At 44.5% G+C, this 19049-nt stretch overlaps 1 protein-coding gene and 1 long non-coding RNA gene across 7 annotated transcripts in view; one reads left to right on the top strand and one right to left on the bottom strand.

Annotated features, from left to right (window-relative positions):
• Window positions 1-19049, top strand: part of ANK3 (ankyrin 3) — a 380917-nt gene that overhangs the window by 158636 nt on the left and 203232 nt on the right. The gene's annotated exons all lie outside the window — the stretch shown is intronic.
• LOC122743553 lies at window positions 3230-18528 on the bottom strand. Its single transcript, XR_006354995.1, has 3 exons — window positions 18417-18528; window positions 10796-10870; window positions 3230-3328 (listed from the first exon to the last, which is right to left on the bottom strand). It is a non-coding gene; the product is annotated as an uncharacterized LOC122743553 (long non-coding RNA).

The raw sequence follows: 19049 nt of genomic DNA, 5'->3' as shown, positions 1-19049 counted from the left end.
TCCAGCTTTACCCTCTGTTCCTGAATTTGCCCTCCAGAGTCAAGCCTACTAAGTCTGACCCCACTTACCCATGGTAGCCCTCCCAGTCCTTGAGGCCAGAAGGAACATCCTCCATTCCATCCTTGAGTCTTGTCTTCACCAGGATAGACACCCCCCTCCCCAGATCCCTCAACGAGTCCTTATTTAGCAACGACTCAAGGACTTTTGCCATGTTGGTTGCCCTTCTCTGGGTACCCTCTGGTTTTTCAGTCTAAAATGTGGCATGCAGATCTGAAAATAGCATTATATATGTGGTCTGACTGGGGCAAAACACAAAAGCAATCTCTCCATCTCATTCCTGGGAACTTGGCCACCCTTAATGGAGGAGGAGATTGCATTAGATTTCTTGGCTGCCATATTGTGTTGTTGACATGTATTGAGCTGGCAGGCCAGCATGTTGACCTTGCAGAGTTGGGCATGAGTAAATTTTACAATGAATGTCACAAGTGTAGAAACCAAAAATAAATGTTTTACCTCCACTGCCTAAAAGATTTTATAATAAGCAAACCAAAAGCCTTAACATGAGCAAGGTTGTGCTCTTGGAGAGAGAAAGCCCAGGGCTAAGTGGCAATATAGTCAATTATTTTTGAATCTCCAATTCAGTAGCAGCTCAGCTTAAAGAGATGGTGTGTTCCAAAGGCTCTTCTGTCAGATACTCCATTACCAGGGGTAGGAATGATACAGGAGGCCCAGGAATGTTATGGGTTGCACATTTCCTCCCCACCAGAGTTTTGGTGGGGCACTTCCTTCTCTGTTTCCTCTCCGTCTCATGGAAGGATGAAAGGAAGCATGGGGTAGGAAATATTCATAATGTGCTGGACTTGGGGTCAGCAAACCCTAGCTTTACCTCTGAAAGCAACTAGGGAAAGTCATTCAAAATCTCTGGGCCTCAGTTTCCTTATTTGCAAAATGAAGTAAGTTGGACCAGGAAGTTCTAAGGAGTTCTAAGGAAGTTTCAAGTGTACATCTGGGATGTTCTGATCCTGTAACCTGGCTACCAGTCATAAGAGAAAAGAAGCTGGAAATTTTTATAATCAATTCAATGAGTCTACAGGAGGTTAGGTCAAAAAAACCTGATAGAAATGTTAGCTGCATTAAGTGAGGTCCAGTTTCCAGAACTGAGGAGGGGAGATATTCCTGCCTGTATTTTGCCATGCTCAGATCACACCTGGAGTATTACGTTAGGTCCTAAGTGATACATTTCCTGGAAAATGATAATCCAGAGAATGGAGGACAATCTGGTCAGAAGAGAGCCTGGAGATCATCAGGTTAATTGAAGGAACTAGGGAGGGTCAACCTGGAGAAGAGAAGATTAGAGGGGACATGTAAAGTGTTCTTCAAGTATTCACAGAGCTGTCACTTAATTTGTTCGCCTCAGTTTCCTCGACTATAAAATGAGGGTAACAGCACTTAATTAAGAGGCATTAGACATGGTGTCCTTGGTCCCAGAGGTCAAAAGTGGGAGGAATGGGTGAAAGTTACAGAAATCATAGCTATGTGTGGCTCTTAAAGAACTCTTCCCCAGACTCCCTTCATATAACTCATACATGCCTGCTGAAATTAACAAGACTACTAAGGAAGGTTTTGGTTGAATTCAATAAGCATTTATTAAACACCTCCAAAGATGCACACACAAAGAGAGTCCCCATTCCCACTGCCATCACCTTTCCCAAGCTTTATTCCTCCACCTGATCTCTGAGAGCAGCAAACACCCTCAAGGTTGTGCACATGTGGGGAGCAAGGAGGGCAAGGAGAGTGTTTGGCTTTGGGTCAGTAGTTTCCCACAGAATTAGGAGACAACCTGGTACCGTAAGGCAAGCAGAGATGCTGGTCCCAGGACCTTGAATCTGCTCCAGTTTTTGATGTTTGCTATCTGTATGACTGGCTAAATCTTTGTATACCTCCCTGTGCCTCAGTTTCTCCATCTTCCAAATGTGGGTGTTGAATTAGTTGGTTTCCGAGAGCTCTCTCAGCTTCTTTGATCCCATGTATAGGTGCCTCTAAGTCAATTCTCTCACCTAGTTTAATATTTCAGATGAGCAAAGCTAAACTTTCTTATAGCCCTTCAAAAGGACGTTAACATGTTCATTTCTTAATTTTTTTTCTCTTTATTTTGGATATAATTTGAATTAATAGTAAGGGACTGTGATAGAGTTTAAACTTATAATTTCATTGGGACAAAGAACTCCCTAGAGAGAAAACTTCCTCCACCAATGCAGGTCAGTACCTACTTTGCTACTTATAGCATGGGAGAATTAGTTATCTAGAATACAGCTGCTTTCTTTTTCTTTTCTTTTCATTTATTTTTTCTTTTTTTTTTAATTTTTGGTGAGGCAATGGGGGTTAAGTGACTTTCCCAGGGTCACATAGCTAGTAAGTGTCAAGTGTCTGAGGCCAGATTTGAACTCAGGTCTTCCTGACTCCAGGTCTGACACTCTATCCAGTGTACCACCTAGCTGCCCGATTCTTTTAATTCAAGCTTTTCAGCAATAAAGACCAGCATGCTTTAGTGTGAAGGAGTGAGATGTTGACAGCACAAATATCCTTGACCTATTTTGTCACACCCTCATGAGAGACCTGCACAATAGGTTACCCCTCTAAGCCCCTCACTTCATTTTTCTGTCCGTGGTTGGGCAGCTTAGCTGGTGATGTATCTCTAAAAGATTTACATAATAAGTCAAAGTTTGGGTGGGTTTTTTTTTTCAGTAGGGATCTCTTATTTCCCCTTCACTGCAGCCTTCCTAACTCTCAGCTATTTCAGGGGGTAAAAAAATCCCATTGGGGAGACTTCAAGGAGACCCCCTTGGGTTTGTCTCTGCCCTCGTTGACCTCAGTTTCCCCACCTATAAAATGGCATTGCACTGGATGAACTCTAAGACCTTTCCCAATCAGGCATCAGGGGTGTGAGCCTACTCTGTGGTCAGGGCTGGGGACACAGAAACAAAAGGGAGATGGTCCTGGTCCCCTGAAGCTTACACTCAGTCAGGGAGAGCGCCGTACCCACATGTCGATCCAGCCAAGATGAATCCAGGCCATCTGCAGGGAAAAGGGGAGGCGACCTCTAGACTGTAGGTAGCAGCTCGAGGGGAAGAGGGAATGCTTCATAGATAAGCGCCCCTTGTCCTGAGCACCTGAGGAAAGCCGAGATCCAGAGCCGAGCAGCATCCATTCCACATTCCGGAGCTGAGAGACAGTTTATGGCAAGACTCTGGAGACATCTCAGCTAAACACCGGGTTATGCAGTCAATCAAATCCATCAGCAAGCACTTATTAAGCACTTACTGTGTACCTGGCACAACGAGAGCACAGAGATAAAAATGAGCCAGTGCCTGCCTTCACAGAGTTTGCTGTCTAATGGGGGCACAGCATGAACATATTGGAGGGTAGATAGTATGATTCTTCATCAGCCTTTGCAAAGAACAGACTGAAAAAAGAACTAGTCATAGAACACATGCCTCCCAGCAGCCCAGTCTGGTATCGTGGGCACCAATTAAAGCAGCCCATTAGAGTAAGTGTGTGTGTGTGCGTGCGCGTGTGCTTGTGTGCGTGTGTGTGTGCGCGCATGTGTGCACGCATGTGTGCGCGCGTGTGTGCGCGCGCGTGTGTGTGTGCGCGTGTGCACGCGTGTGTGTGTGCTTGCGTGCGTGTGTGTGCGCGTGTGTGTGCGTGCGCGTGTGTGCGCGTGTGTGCGTGTGCACGCGCGTGTGTGCGTGTGTGTGTGCGTGCGCGTGTGTGCGTGTGTGGCTGCCTTGCAGAGCTCTGGCCACAGGCTGAGGTCGGTTCCATGCTCTGGCTGACCTTGCTCAGCACTGAGCGGGGCACTCGAGTCACTTAAGAAATCCCGTCTGGGTGATGTCAGCCATGGCTGAGGCACAGGCTAAGGCCCTGTGTGACTCACAGCCTGCAGCTGCGCACTGGAGAGGGCCGTGGGGGAGAGAGAGGAGCACGGAGCACGGCTCTCCCATCATCCCCTATAGGTCATAGGTCCACATTGACCAAGCAGGGCCTGCTCAGAAAAGCAGCCTAGCCCGAGCCACGCTTGGCCTTCATGTCCCCTCTGCTTATTCGATTGCTGGAGTAACCGTGTGATCCCAGGAGGCAGAGATGCAGCAACCTTCCGCCAGACTTGATCAAAGCCCCCACTTACATTGCAGGTGCATGAGTGATGCCGGCTCTGCTGTGACATCCACCTGCCCACCTGTATTTTCTTGTTTTTCAATCTAATTTAATTTGGTAATTAACTAGAGATTATTTTCTCTCCCTCCCACCTTTCCCCCTTTAAAAGAAAAACAACCCATGCAAACAAATAGGCATCATCGAGCAAAACAGATTTCTACTACGTCCAAGTCCCAAAAGATATGTGCCGCTCTCCAGCCCATCTGTCGAAAGGTGGCTGGTGTGGTATATTCCAGGGTCTTAAATATAGCCTTTGGAATAGTCTGTGGGACACACACACACACACACACACACACACACGCACAGAATCTGAAGCCTTCTATCTGCTTTCTGCAGTCTCAGCTATCCTCATCATCAGGGTTCAATGAACCACAAAAGGGGGTAAGTGCCACCTTCTTCAGAGAGTAGCCATGATCCATCTACATCTAACCAGCCATCATTCTGGCTGCCTTGGGAAGAATCAAGTAATCAACAAGCTTGTCACCAGTGATGATTATCTATCGAGCCCCTGGGGTTGGAGATGCGAAAAGCAAGCAATCCAGTCCAGAGAAGCCCATGCTATTTGTTCACGTTAGGGACAATTTTATTATAACAAAAACTAACCAAAATATCATTGTTAATGTTCATTACAGTAACAATTATTGTTTGTCTTATTACGATAATTATTGATATTTTAATTCTAATAATAATTGCTGTTGCCATTATTAGTTTTTTACCCAGTCTGCAATCAGTAAATGCAATTCACCACATAAGGAAACTTCCTCCCATGTTGGACAGCACCTTCTCTTTGACTCGGGAGTCTTAAAGAGTTACCCATAGCACTGTGAGTGTAAGTGACTTATCCAGGGTCTCACAGACAATAGGTTTCACAACTCAGAGGGTGGTTCTATCTACCACACACACTGCCCAGCTATGTTCTTTAAAAAAAAAAATTTTAGAAGGCCATGTTTTGTCTTTGTGTCCCAAACACCTAACCTGGTGCCTGATATATAAATGCTGATTGATTGATTCTAGAATAAACAAAGGTCAGAAAGTACTTAGAGGCACTTAGGTAGTGGCAGGGAGAGAGAGTGTAGACCTTAGAATCAGAAAGAACAAAGTTCAAATCTTGTCTCAGACATTTACTAGTTGTATGGCCTTGGGCTAGTCACCCTCTCTCAGCCTCAGTTTCCCCATCTGTAAAATGAGGAAACCTCTTGGATTTGTGAGGAACAAATGAGTTAACATACACAAAGCACTCTGCAAATCTTAAAGTGACATATAAATAAGAGCTATTGTTGCTGTTGTTGTTGTTGTTGTGGCACTAGGAAAGTCTTTTTTTTTTTCTTGGCCAGGCAATGAGGGTTAAGTGACTTGCCCAGGGTCACACAGCTAGTAAGTGTCAAGTGTCTGAGGCCAGGTTTGAATTCAGGTCCTCCTGAATCCAGGGCCAGTGCTTTATCCACTGCGCCATCTAGCTGCCCACAAAGTCTTTTTATTGGTTAAAGTTGGTAGGTTAGGGTTTGGGTGGCTCAAGGCTTTCTTTACTAAATATTGTACCCTCCCTGTTCATCAGAAGACAACTGAGACAGGAAGGGTTCAAGAGCTGCCAGAACCAGTGCTGGCCCTTGGCCTTGGCCTCTCTCTTTGGTAATGCCTTACAACTTTCCTTCTAAAGGAAAGACTGAGCTGTCCCTAGCTACTCCATATTTTATGCCTGGCCTCTATCTCGATTAGAAATGTAGAGTACCCTGGAGGGAAGGCTGTGGGTGGTGTGACCCGGCCAAGTGATTTCACCTCTCTGGGCCTCAACTTCTTCATCTGTAAAGCAATGGAGCTGGACAATCACCAAGGTCACTCACAGCTCAAGGTCCTGTCATTTTATGGAGTTGGACAGTCTGGACAGGAGGCTGAGAGACTCAGCCTGATATGGTGGGAAGAGTGGGAGACCTGTGTGTATATGTGTATGTGTGTGTGTGTGTGTATGCATGCATATGTATGTGTGTATGTGTATACCTATATGTGTGTATGTGTATAGCTATATTTATGTGTATATACATATGTGTGTACATATAGAGAAACAAACAGACAGAATACACTCTACCCTGAATGAGAATGAAGGGACAGACAAAAATCATGCAGGAATTCAGAGTGATAGGAAAATTATTATTCTCCTTTCTAAGGAGAAATTAATTCATTTAAATGTAAGTAATTATTGAGCAAGTTTATTTGGTGGTGCTATTCTAAATTAATCTTTTAACTTAATAAAATATGTCCATTTTTTTTAAATGAGGGTATATACCTGGGTGGTCTCCAAGTTCCTTCTGCTTCTAAATTCTCCAATCCTGTTACATCAGAATATTAAAGTTGGGGGGAAAAGGGGGTGGCAGCTAAAAATCTCTCCTGAGCACCGAGAGGAATAACTCAAATTTCTAGAGCATTTTAAGGTCCACAAAGATATCTCCTCCCACAAGTCTGTGAGGTAAGCAGAGGATGCATTATTACCCACCCCACCCCCTTTTTTTTCCTTTTGGTGAGGCAATTGGGATTAAGTGACTTGCCCAGGGTCACACAGCTAGCAAGTGTTAAATGTCTGAGGCTGGATTTGAACTAAGGTACTCCCGAATCCAGGGCCGGTGCTTTATCCACTGCACCATCTAGCTGCCCCTCCACCCCCCTTTTTGCAGAAGGTGAGGCCAAGCCATACAGTGGCTCCCACCAATGTCCCTCCATGCATAGCAAGTATCAAAGCTGGAATTCTAACCCAGGCCTCTCAACTCCATGTACAGTGCTCATCTGAATAACCCAACTGCCTTTCTCAGAAGGCAATATTTTCTTTAGGGGAAAATCAGCATTCTTTTTTTGATAAACTGAATTGTTTCTTCCCTTTAGTCAGTCATAGATCTTATTTTTTCTCCTGAGATTTCAATGCCCTAAGTGAATTGTAGACTCTTAAAATCAAATTTAACCAACTCCTCCAGGTAGAGCATAGCAAGTTGAGAGTCGGACATCACATGTAAAATGAAGGGAAAGGGAATCGACATATTGTTAGAGTCACAAACTTCCAGAGTTGAAAAGGGAACTCCACAGCTGCCTAGTCTGACCCACACCAGACTGGAATCTCTTCTCTGCCGCACCTAGTAATCGCCCATCTTGCCTCTCTTTTAAAAGCCCCATCAAGAGAGAATTCAACTGACGTTTGTGGAAGCAGTCTATCCCACTTTGGGGAAGTTCTGATTTTTTACAATAAATGCTTATTTTTGTCTTTAATTTTCACACAATCTGCATTTCCCAGTGTAGCCTTCTCCCCTTCCTCTCCTAGAGGGGCAAACCCTCAGAGCAAGATGTAAAAAGAAGAAGAAAAACCAGTCCAACCAAACTAACATATTGGAAAAAGTCTGTGTGTGATAAACCAAGATTTCATGGGCCAAGGGGAAAATCAGTAGGCTGGCAAATGCTCTGTAACAGGCTTGTAGCATTGCCTGGCGGGCACTGAGAGTTTGGAACTTAACCAGGGTCACAGCCAGTGTGGTTCAGATGTAGGATTGGAACCCGGGACTTCCTGACTGAGGCTTGCTCCCTTCACTCTGTGATGATGTGGATTCTGAAAAAGCAACTCTCTCACTTTTATCTATTTGTCCCCAGCCCCTCTTGGCATATCATAGGCACTTGTTGATCAATTGATTCTAAACCAGCAGGTTTCAAGCTTTTTGGTCTCAGGGTCCCTTTATGCTCTTAAAAATTATTGAGGACCCCCTTCAAGAGTCTTTGTTTACATGGGTTATATCAATATTTATTGTTTATATTAATTTATATTGATATTGATATTTACTATTAGAAATAAAACATCTTAGGGCAGTTAGGTGGTGCAGTAGATAAAGCACCCAGCTCTGGATTCAGGAGGACCTGAGTTCAAATACAACCTTAGATACTTGACACTTACTAGGTGTGACCCTGGGCAAGTCACTTAACCCTCATTTCCCCAGAAAGAAAAAAAGGAAGGAAGGAAGAAAGAAAGAGAAAGAAAGAAAGAAAAACATCTTCATATTTCTATTATGAAAATCATTTCAGTATTTTATTAGACCCCTGAGTCAGTCTTGGGGACCCCCCCCAGGAGTCTCCCAGATCACACTTTGAGGACCATTGCTCTAGATTAAGCAAATGGGGGCAGCTAGGTGACACAGTGGATAGAGCACCAGCCCTGGAATCAGGAGGACTTGAGTTCAAATCCGGCCTCAGACACTTGACACTAGCTGTGTGACCTTGGGCAAGTCACTTAACCCTCATTGCCCAACTTAAAAAAATTTTTTTTTAATTTTAAAAAGTGACTTTAGATTAAGCAAATGCTGGAGAATATTGTTTGGAAGCTGGGGAAATGTCTTAAATGATTAAAGTCGGTAGCTTAATGTTTCACTAGGTAAATGGCTTCATTGAATTCCCTTTGAGCCCCAGCCCTTCCATCTGGGGGGAGGTAGCTACACAGGAGGGGATTCCTCTCCCAGGCAAAACTGATGTGGTCTTGTTGGAAACTATAAATAACACCACCAGATTTTGCCACCAGATTCCAATCCCACCCCCCACCCCGCCCTGAAAAAAAGCAAAAAAAATTTGAGGCCATGGTTTTCTCTCATTTCTCTACTTTTTGAATATGTGAATAGCTCACTTCTGGGTCACCCTGTAATCATTGCAGTGGGAACCGTACCTTTAGTTGACCTGAATAAATCCTATTTTGAAATTCTGTGAAATGATGTTCTATTAATGTAGGGTTGTTGTTTTTTTTTTTTTTTTACCTTTCATTTAAAAGAACAAGTATTTCTCAGTGGTAGATATCTCATTTTCACAAATAAGAGCAAACAGGACCAAGGAACTGGCATGACTCTGAACCACCTCCTCGCCACTGTGCATCTTGGCACCGACCGGGCACATGTGACCCTTAGATAGTACACCATCATTTGTGCTGCCATGTTCTAGGGGAACTGCAACCTGCTTTTGGAAGGCTCCAAGTGCAAGGGCCCTGGGTTCAAATCCCAACTTGGCTGCCAGAGACCCTTCCTCCTCTTTCTCATCTTTAAATGAGGACATTGAACTGGATAAGCTCCAAGCTCCGTTTCATCTCTAATTTTTCCCATGATGCTTTAGTGAACACCTAGGAATGAGGAAGGCAGAGCTGATTTAATCAGGAGAGGGTGTCACTGCCAGGAGAAGCAATCATGGTAATGATGGCAACGAAGCACTTGAAAGGAAAGAAAAAAGGGAACAAACATTCGTTAAACCCCTGCCATGGGCCAGGCACTTTCTGTGCTGAGCACTTCACATGCTTGTTATCTCATTTGTTGCTCACAACAACCCTAGGAAGTCAGTGCTATTAAAATCCCCATTTTACAGATGAAGAAACTGAGGGAAACAGAGGTTAAGAGACTTGACCAGGGTCACACAGCTACTAAGTGTCTGGGATCAGATTGGAAATGGGATCCTGACCCCAGGCCCAGATCTCTGTGCACTGTGGCACCCCCTACCTTCCTTTTAAGGGGAGTTTGGGGAGGTAAAGGGAGCACCCTGGAGATGAAAAATTGTTCTCCAGGCAGATTTTTCCATGTGGGTCTAAAGCCCTTTGAAGTCTGGCTCCAGCCCACTGTCCCTGGCTTATTACACCTAGGGGACACAAAAAGAGGCAAAGGACAGTCCCTGCCCTCAAGAAGCTCCCAATCTAGCGGGGCAGTCAACAAGCAAAGGATCTCCCCCAATCACCCCCACCACGATTACCCTGTATTTATGTTGTATAACTAAGTTTTCTCCCCCAATAGAATGTAAGGTCCTTAAGGGAGGATAAGGCCAGGACTGGTTTTATTTGGGAATGAATGGATTAATTAATTAATTAATTAGTTGATTAATTAATTGGCAGATGGGCAAATGAATGGATGAATGGATGGATGGATGGATGAATAAATGAATGAATAATGAATAAATGGATAAACAAATAGGTAAATGAATGGATTAATTAATTAATGCATGGATATATACATATATACATACTTACATGAATGGTTAGATGGGAGGGAGGGATGGAAGTATGAATGGATGGATAGATGGAGAGAGAGAGAGAGAGAGAGAGGGAATTAGAGATGAGTCACACTTAATTTATATGCCAACCACTGGAGATATAGCTGTCACTAGGACCTAACACAGTGCTCGGCCCATACCAAAGCCTTAACGAATGTGGACTGATTGATAGGCTGAATCCTCCATACCCAGACAAGAGCTCAGGAAGGGAGCCAGGATGTTGGTGCTTTAAAAGAAGGCTGGGAAGCAGGCTGAGCCTCTCAGGAAATGTTGCACAGCCATATGGGGGTATGGAAGCCCAGCTAGTTGGAGCAGACCGAGGTTCAGAAGGCAAAAGCAGGTGAAGATGGTGAAGTTGGCTGTGGTGGAAACATCTGCAGTTCATCTGGGCAGAAGGCAGCTAGCGTCAATCATCAAACAAAGAAGAGAAATAAGAGTAGCATCATTGATTTAGGCTGGAAGGGACTTCCATGGACATTGAGTCCAACCTCTTCATTTTACAGACAAGGAAATCGAGACCCACTGACATTAAATGACTTACCCAAGGTCATTTAGGTATATGCCACCGGCGGAATTGGAACCCAGGTCCTCTGACTTCAGACTCAGTGCTCTGTGACTAAAAGGAATGTTAGAGGAAATTTTATCTGAGAGTGCAAAGGAGAGAATGAGGTCAAGAACAACAACAACAAAAATAATAATAACAATAAATAATAATAATCAGAGTTAATTCTCCAACACCTCCAAGAGGTTATTATTCTCTATTATGTATACTGTTATTATCCCCATTTTTTATCTGAAGAAACTGAGGCTGAGAGAGATGACATGATTTGCCCAGGGTTCCACAGCTAATAAGTGCCTGAGGGAGGATTTGAACTTCGCTCACATCTTGACTCCCAAGTCCAGCACTCTACCTACCTAGTGTAAAGCATACTAGAAAAAGCACTGAATTTGGACCCAAGTTCAAATCTCACCTCTTGCAATGACTCCCTATGTATCATTTATCCTCCCTAAGTCTTATTTTCCTCATTTATAAAATAAGGGTCCGGTTGTGGTTGTTCAGTGGTGTCCAACTCTTCATGATCCCATGGACCAACTTTCCATGGGGTTTTCTTGGGAAATTTTACTGGAGTGGTTTGCCATTTCCTTCTCCAATTTTATGCAGGCAGGGGTTAAGCAACTTACCCAGGGTCACACAGCTAATAAGCATCTGAGGTCGAATTTGAACTCAGGCCCTCCTGACTCTAGGTCAGCTGCTATCCAATAAGTCATCTAGCCACCTTAAAGGTCTAGAAGATCTTTAAATTTTTCCCTCTGGATCCCTGGTCCTATAACCCGTCAGGGATTATATATGCATAGAAGGGATTTAACTCAGTTTGGGAAGTTGAACCCAGTGAGTGGATTGTTTATAAGGCCCCATCCAATCAGTAGGCACTTAATAAATGCTTTTAGACTTGACTTTAATTCTAGCTGATGCACTGGGCTGAGCCATCATAATGCATAACCCAAACTATTTTAGCACCAAGAGGTCGACCAGGATTGGGATTTCAGGGTTCTGATCCAGATCTGTCCTAGAAAAACTAGGTTCTTCTCCCTCATCCTTTCGGACAATTTCAGATTTTTCCTTCTGTGGTAAAAGCCAGGCTGGGGGAAGAATAAGAGTCATTAAATATCGTTTAATGAGGTAGCCTTTAGCCAGGCACTGAGCTAGATCCCATGTTGGGGAGCCCAAAGAACCAGGGCAGAAATTCCTAACCTAAACTTTAGGAGTATGAGGGCCTCATTAGGGAGAGCCTACACATAGCTGATGGTGTGAGGACTGATAATCATGTTATTATCTATACAGCTGAAATGTGAATATATACTGGAACTGAAGAAGACCTGAGTTCAAATCTCGCCTTAAATACTCACTTGCTGTGTGAAACCAGTCAGGGTCGTCACTCAGACTGTTTCCTCATCTGTGAAATGGCATTAATAATAGCATCTATCTCTTACGTCATTGTGAGAATCAAATGAGATAATATATGGAAAGCATCTTAGAAACCTTCATGCTTTTAAAATTACCCATCAGGGGTAGCCAGCTTTAACCTACTAGGGGAATGATTGTTAAATTTCCAGTGTAAGCATTTACAATTCAGAAATCAACCAAGGACACAAACCACCACTTGTGGAGCAGCTAGGTAGTGCAGTGGATGAAGCGCCAGCCCTGGATTCAGGAGGACCTGAGTTCAAATGTGGCTTCAGACACTTGACACTTACTAGCTGTGTGACCCTGGGCAAGTCACTTAACCTTCATTGCCCTGCCAAACAAACAAACAAAACCACCACTTGATTTATTGTTTTCTTGATTATTTAGACTTAAGGAAGTGTTAATAATACAGATTAAACTTAAAAACACATGTGCATACTGCCCCCCCCAGGTAATCGCTAAACATTTACCAGCATGCCTCTACATATTATTATATTTTATTATTTGATAGCAGGTGTTATTATTTCACATTTTCCAGGTGAGAAAACTGAAGTGGTCCTAAAACTAGCAATAATGATAATAATGGTGATGGCTAGCATTGATAGACAGCGTTAAGGTTCTCCAAAGTGCTTTCCCTGTATTAGCTCATTTGATCCTCACAGCATCTCTCTGAGTCAGGTGCATTTATCCCCATTTTCCAGATGATAAAAATGAGGCAGACAAAGGTTAAAGTGACTTGCACAGGATCCCATGACTAGTGAGTGTCTAAGCCAAGATTCAAACTCATTTTTTTATCCTACCACGTTTGGAACCTTAGTGAGAACAAGCAATTTTAGAATTTTTTGTTTTTGTTGTTCAGTCATTTTTCAGTCACGTCCAACTCATCGTGACCCCATTTTGGATTTTCTTGGCAAAGATCCTGGAGTGATTTGTCATTTCCTTCTCCAGCTCATTTTTACAGATTAGGAACCTGAGGCAAACATAGTTAAGTGACTTCCCCAGGGTCGCACAGCTAGGAAGTGTCTGAGTCCAGATTTTAACTCAGGCAAACGAGTCTTCCTGACTCCAGCCCCAGCAATCTAACCACCGTGTCACCCAGCAGCCCAATTTTAGAATAGAAAAACTTTAATTTTAATCAACATGAATTCAGGGTCCATATGCAAGGGGGTCAGATAAGGTTATGAGCACCTTTTGCTCTGGATGCCTGATGCACCAGCAGTGTTGGCACAGACCTCTGTATTGCCCAATGACCTGACTGTTTAAAAAAAGAAAATCTTTCCAGTAGCCAAACACAGAATCCCTAGCCCTGGACCTCCAACTGGCAGAAGCTCCCTGCTCACAAGGGGGAATCCAGAGAAAAAATGATGCATGGGGGATGGACCCTCTTCCATCCTGACTTTTCTGAAGACGGATAGGGACCTACACCTGAGATTTCACTGGTATAGGGAACTTCTGGATTGGGAAACTCCCTCTACAAATGCGGGTTGGCACCTTCTCTGCAACTTACTGTCTTGTATTTGGCAAGTATTGAGAAGGCAGATGACTTTCCCATGGTCACACAGACAGGATGGGTCAGGGTCTGCCTGGACCCAAAATACCTCTATCCGCTTTTCCATGCTACCTGGAAAACCCAACTTTGGACTCATCTGTAGGGTTTTAAGTTACAAAACAGCAGCTTCCTCCCTCCCCTCCCCAAGTAGCAGCACATTTACTCCTCCTGCTTTCCAAGATGGTGGCCAAAACCCCATAGCCTCAGAGTCCTTGGACTGAGCCCCTGCTCTGAAAGACTGTCTTTAGACATTGGCCAAAGCCCAGCCTTGAGACCATTAAGGGCAGGCCCATCTCTGCAAGACTTCTAAGTGTGTCTGCTGCTCACATCCCAGAGCGTGGCCGTTGTTACTGTGCATTGGGGAGGAGATTAAGTCAGGCAGCAAGTATGTGCTGACCATCTGCCCTGTGCCCAGCCCCGTGCCCAGTCCTGTGCCAAGCATGCCCACAGAGCTCTAGAAGCAGAGTATACGAGGTCAGCAACTGTGGGGAGGTGAGGTTTGTAGACGCTTGGCAAGTAAGTGATGGGAGGGACTTTAGAAATGAGCTAATCCAACCCCGCCATTTTTCAGACCCAGAGAGGGCACCCAGCTAGCTACTGGCAGAACTGGTGTCTCTGCTTCTGGTTCCCTACACAGCTAATTCAGACATTTGTTTTGTTTGGCTATCCATATATATAACAGGTTCTGTATTCTTGTTCTAAGTGAATGGAGGAAAGACAGAATTTGGAACTGAAAATAAAATGTATTGAATTTTTTTTAAAAAACTGATGTAGAAAGTGTTAATAAAGTAGATTCATCTTAAAAGTACATCTTGCATTAAAAAAAAATCCTGCTCCATGTCCCTCCCACTCCACCTTATGTGGGTATGTGCAGCACTCTTGGGGTTGGAGGGAAGAGAGGAAGATCAAACTCCTTGTAACAAGAAAACCATGAGGCAGGGGTCTTAGTTCTGTGCCTCCTGGGTGCCTCACCCAGCCTCCTCTGGGGGCTCCACGTCTGGCTTGTCAGGAGTCGTTCCAACTTAGTCTGTTGGGGAGAGGAGGAACAAGTGTGTGTATGTATGTCCCCTGCTCCCACCATCCCCGAAGAGAGGTGGCAGGACCAAGTGTGTGTGGCACCAGGCTTGGAAACAAAGGCACCTGGCTTGAGAGCCTAATTCAGAATAGTGACTTAGTCACTGCATGATTCTAGGCATTTAACTTCCCCGGCTTCATTTTTCTCATCTGCAAATTGGGGAGGGGATTGGACCCAGTAGCCTCTAGGGTTGCTTCTAACTCTTAAATCTATGACCCTGTAAAATCACTAACTTTGAACACCCCACCCCCACACACACCCCATAGCATGGTTCCAACATAGCAGCTAGAGGATGCGATAGAGTGTGCAGAGCATTGGACCTAGAGTCAGGAAGACCTCAGTTCAAATCCAACCTCAGACATTTACTAGCTAGGTGACCCTGGCCAAGTCACTTAACCTGTCTGCCTCAGTTTCCTCATATGTAAATTCAAGATAATAATAGCACCAAGTTCCCAGTGTTGTTGAGAGAGACAGAAAGAGAGAATTTTTAAAAGCTAAAAAGAAAGTACTAGAAATAATATGGAGACACGGCTAGGTGGCGCAGTGGATATAGAGCACCAGCCCTGGAGTCAGGAGGACCTGAGTTCAAATCTGGCCTCAGACACTTAACACTTACTAGCTGTGTGACTCTAGACAAGTCACTTAACCCCAATTGCCTCACCAAAAAAAAAGAAAGAAAGAAAGAAAAGAAATAATATGGATAGAATGATGGCATTCATTGATGAAGCAAGTTAATGAATTACCACGTAGCACCGACATGGTGAATATAATTTGTAGATTATTTGACTGAGTCATCATCTGGAAAATTCCAGAATAGAATCTCTGATCTCACCCAGGTGAGTTTGCCCCATAGTGTTGCAGATCAAAGGCCACCCGTGCCAGCCCATTCCTCCTCACCTCCAGTCCCACCATGTGCAGGGAGCCATGCATGAGTGAGTCAATGGCACCGGCTAAGCTGACCTTTGGTTTGACTCGGTGCCTGTTGCAGGGAAAGAACTGGCCTTAGTCAGACAAACTGCATTGGGAATTCCTAACCATGGCTTCTCTCCTCTGCAGAATTCATAGTTCTTACAGCTAGTTTAGAAGTGTCGTCGATCCAGAGCTGTAAATCCCAACTCTGCCTCTTCCTACCTGAGTGACCTTGGACGGGTCTATTTAATTCAGCCCCTCAGTGCCTCAGTTTCTTTAACTGTAAGTTAAAGGGACCTCTGAGGTCCCTTCCAGCACTGGGTCGACAGTCCTCTAACTTTGTGTCATCGAGGGAAGGACTCCCCCTCTTTCCCTTGCCCTTGGAGAGTCCCTGGATTCTTTGCTGTGGGAGGCCTTTGGGGAGCTCCCCAGGTATCCCTTCTTGCCTCACCCCTCATATCTACCTGATGGTGACGCAGCATGGCACCATGGAGGAAGCCAGACTCTGGAGGCAGAGAACCTGGGTTCAAATCCCAGCTCCCATGATCACTGTCTATGTGATGGGGCAAGCCACTTTCAAGCCCTGGGCCTCATGTTCTTTAGAGACCAGGAGTCCACCCACCCTTTTTTTACAGATGAGGAAACTGAGGCCCAGACAGGCTAAGTGAATGGCCCAGGGTCACACAGCCAGTAAGTGCCTGATAGAGGAGGATATGAATCCAGATCTTCCTGACTCCAAGCCCCAGGGCTCTTTTTGTGTGTGTGTGTGTGAGGCAATGAGGGCTAAGTGACTTGCCCAGGGTCACACAGCGAGTAAGTGTCAAGTGTCTGAGGCCAGATTTGAACTCAGGTCCTCCTGACTCCAGGTCCAGTGCTCTATCCACTGCACCACCTAGCTGCCCCTCTCAGGGCTCTTTCTACTGGGCCAACCAGCCCCAACTACTAGACCTGGAATCCAAAGACTTGAGTTCAGGTTCCAGCTCTGGATTCGTCGGCTTTAGACAAGACACCTAACACAGCACGTTGTAGGATCAAAGAATGGGATTTTAGACCTGGGAGGATCATTGGATGATAAAATCAAAGATCTAAAGCTGGGATAGACTTAGATATCATCAAGCCAAAAGAATCATTTTAGTTCAATAAGCATTTACTGAGATCTTACTATATGCCTGGGCCAGCAGTCAGGAAGACCTGAGTTCAAATCCAGACTCAGTCACTTCCTATCTTTGTGACCCTATGCGAATCACTTCATCCTGTTTGCCTCCGTTTCTTCACCTATAAAATGAGTTGGAGAAGGAGACGGCAAAACACTCCGGTGTCTCTGCCAGGAAAACCCCAAACGGGGTCGTGAAGAGTCAGCCACAACTGAACAACAATGGTACTATATGCCAGACTGGAGATACAAAAACCAAACAAACAAAAACCAGTCCCTGCCTTCAAGAAACTTTTCCTTGAGTAGAAATAACACATTCTACTGGAGAAAAACACCATGGACACAGAAAACCACAAAATCCTAGAATGGCTCATTAGAGCTGATAGGTACCCCAGAGGTCACAGAGTGTACCTTCCCTTCCCACACCCCCCACACCTCTCAATTCTTTTTACAGATAAAGAAGCTAAGACCCAGGACGGTCAAGGCCCCTTGTCCGAGGTCACTGAGATAGGATCCAAAGCTCAGGTCCATAGCCAGCCTTGCCCTCACTGCACTACACAAGGGTTGTGATGAAGCTAAAATAAGATCATATGAAAGCCTTTTAAACAGCTGAAAAAATGATGAAACTACATTGTATAATTATATGTTATGGACCTGTGTGAGAGCGCAAAATCCAGTCCCCGCTTTGTCACACACATACACGCACACACATACATGCACACATATATACACACATGCATATACATGCTTACAAACAGGCATACATCTATACATACATGCACATCCACACGTGCATATACATATATTCACACATATACATGCTACAAACAGGTACACATCTATACCTATGTGCACATTCACACATGTGTGTGCATGTGTGCACAAGCATATACATACTACAAACAGGCACATATTTATGCATACATGCACATTCACATGTGTATATGCATGTGCACACATATACATGCTACAAATAGGCACACATCTATACATACTACAAACAGGCACACATTTATGCATACATGCACATTCACATGTGTATATGCATGTGTACACACATATACATGCTACAAATAAGCACACATCTATACATGCATGCACATTCACATGTGTATATGCATGTGTGCACACACATATACATGCTACAAACAGGCACACATCTATACATGCATGCACATCCACACCTGTATATACATGCATGCATGCACACATATATATCACATACACACAGACACAAGAGACGATCATTCACAGGAACAAGGTATTGACATGGAAAAGTACCAGACTGAAGCTTTGGTGCATCTTTTCCCTGAAATCAGCTTTTGGGATAAAGATAACTAAATCATGCTTAACTCGGCAAAGGCACAACAGCTTCATATCAAAATATCCCGTGGGCCTGGGCTCGGGCCCACAGATTTAGTCACTGCACAAGGACGCCCTCCCACTCCCGTTCCCATCAGCTTCCCTCCCTGGATGCTGGTTCCCGTCCCATTCCTGTCCCCCTGCCCACCTCAGAGCTGCGTAGGGAAATGTGCAGAATGGGTCGCTGCGTCCATGCGCTGCCCGGCCCGGTCACAGCACTGTTGGGGTGCTGGAGCTTCCCAGATGCAAGCACTCCATGGGAACAGATCCGCTCTAGAACAGCTGGCTCTTGGGTGAGCGGGGAGTCAGTTTCTCTCTGCCAGCTGTCTCCCTTGGCACCAAAGGCCCCCCAAATGCCAAACTCAAAACCCAACAGTTTTGCCTGCTCTTTTGTGGTAGTGCTGATGAGTGGGATATAATGATGTACTATACCAGGGCTTCTTAAACTGTTTCCACTCCCTACCCTTTTGTACTTGACCCTGTGTAGGTATATAAAATAGGTATGCATAACCTTTTACTGTTGCCAAATTTTTGTGACCCCTACATTCAGTTACACAACCCCATATGGGGTCGTGATCCACAGTTTAAGAAGCTAAGTTCTACACTTCCAAATTTTATCAACATCAGTACTATGTCTGCTACAGAATTGTTGAATTTAGATCCGGAGCACCTGAGTTCAAATCTTGACTTTGCAATCTACTACCTGTTTGACCTTGGGCAAGATATTGAATCTCTTTGGGCCTCCGTTTCGTTTCTAAAATGGGAGAGGAGGACTTAATGC

This window comes from Dromiciops gliroides, chromosome 2 (assembly GCF_019393635.1).
Source record: "Dromiciops gliroides isolate mDroGli1 chromosome 2, mDroGli1.pri, whole genome shotgun sequence".
Taxonomy (NCBI): Eukaryota; Metazoa; Chordata; class Mammalia; order Microbiotheria; family Microbiotheriidae; genus Dromiciops; species Dromiciops gliroides.
The sequence above is the reverse complement of the archived record's forward strand: the minus strand, read 5'-3'. Positions and strand labels throughout refer to the sequence as shown.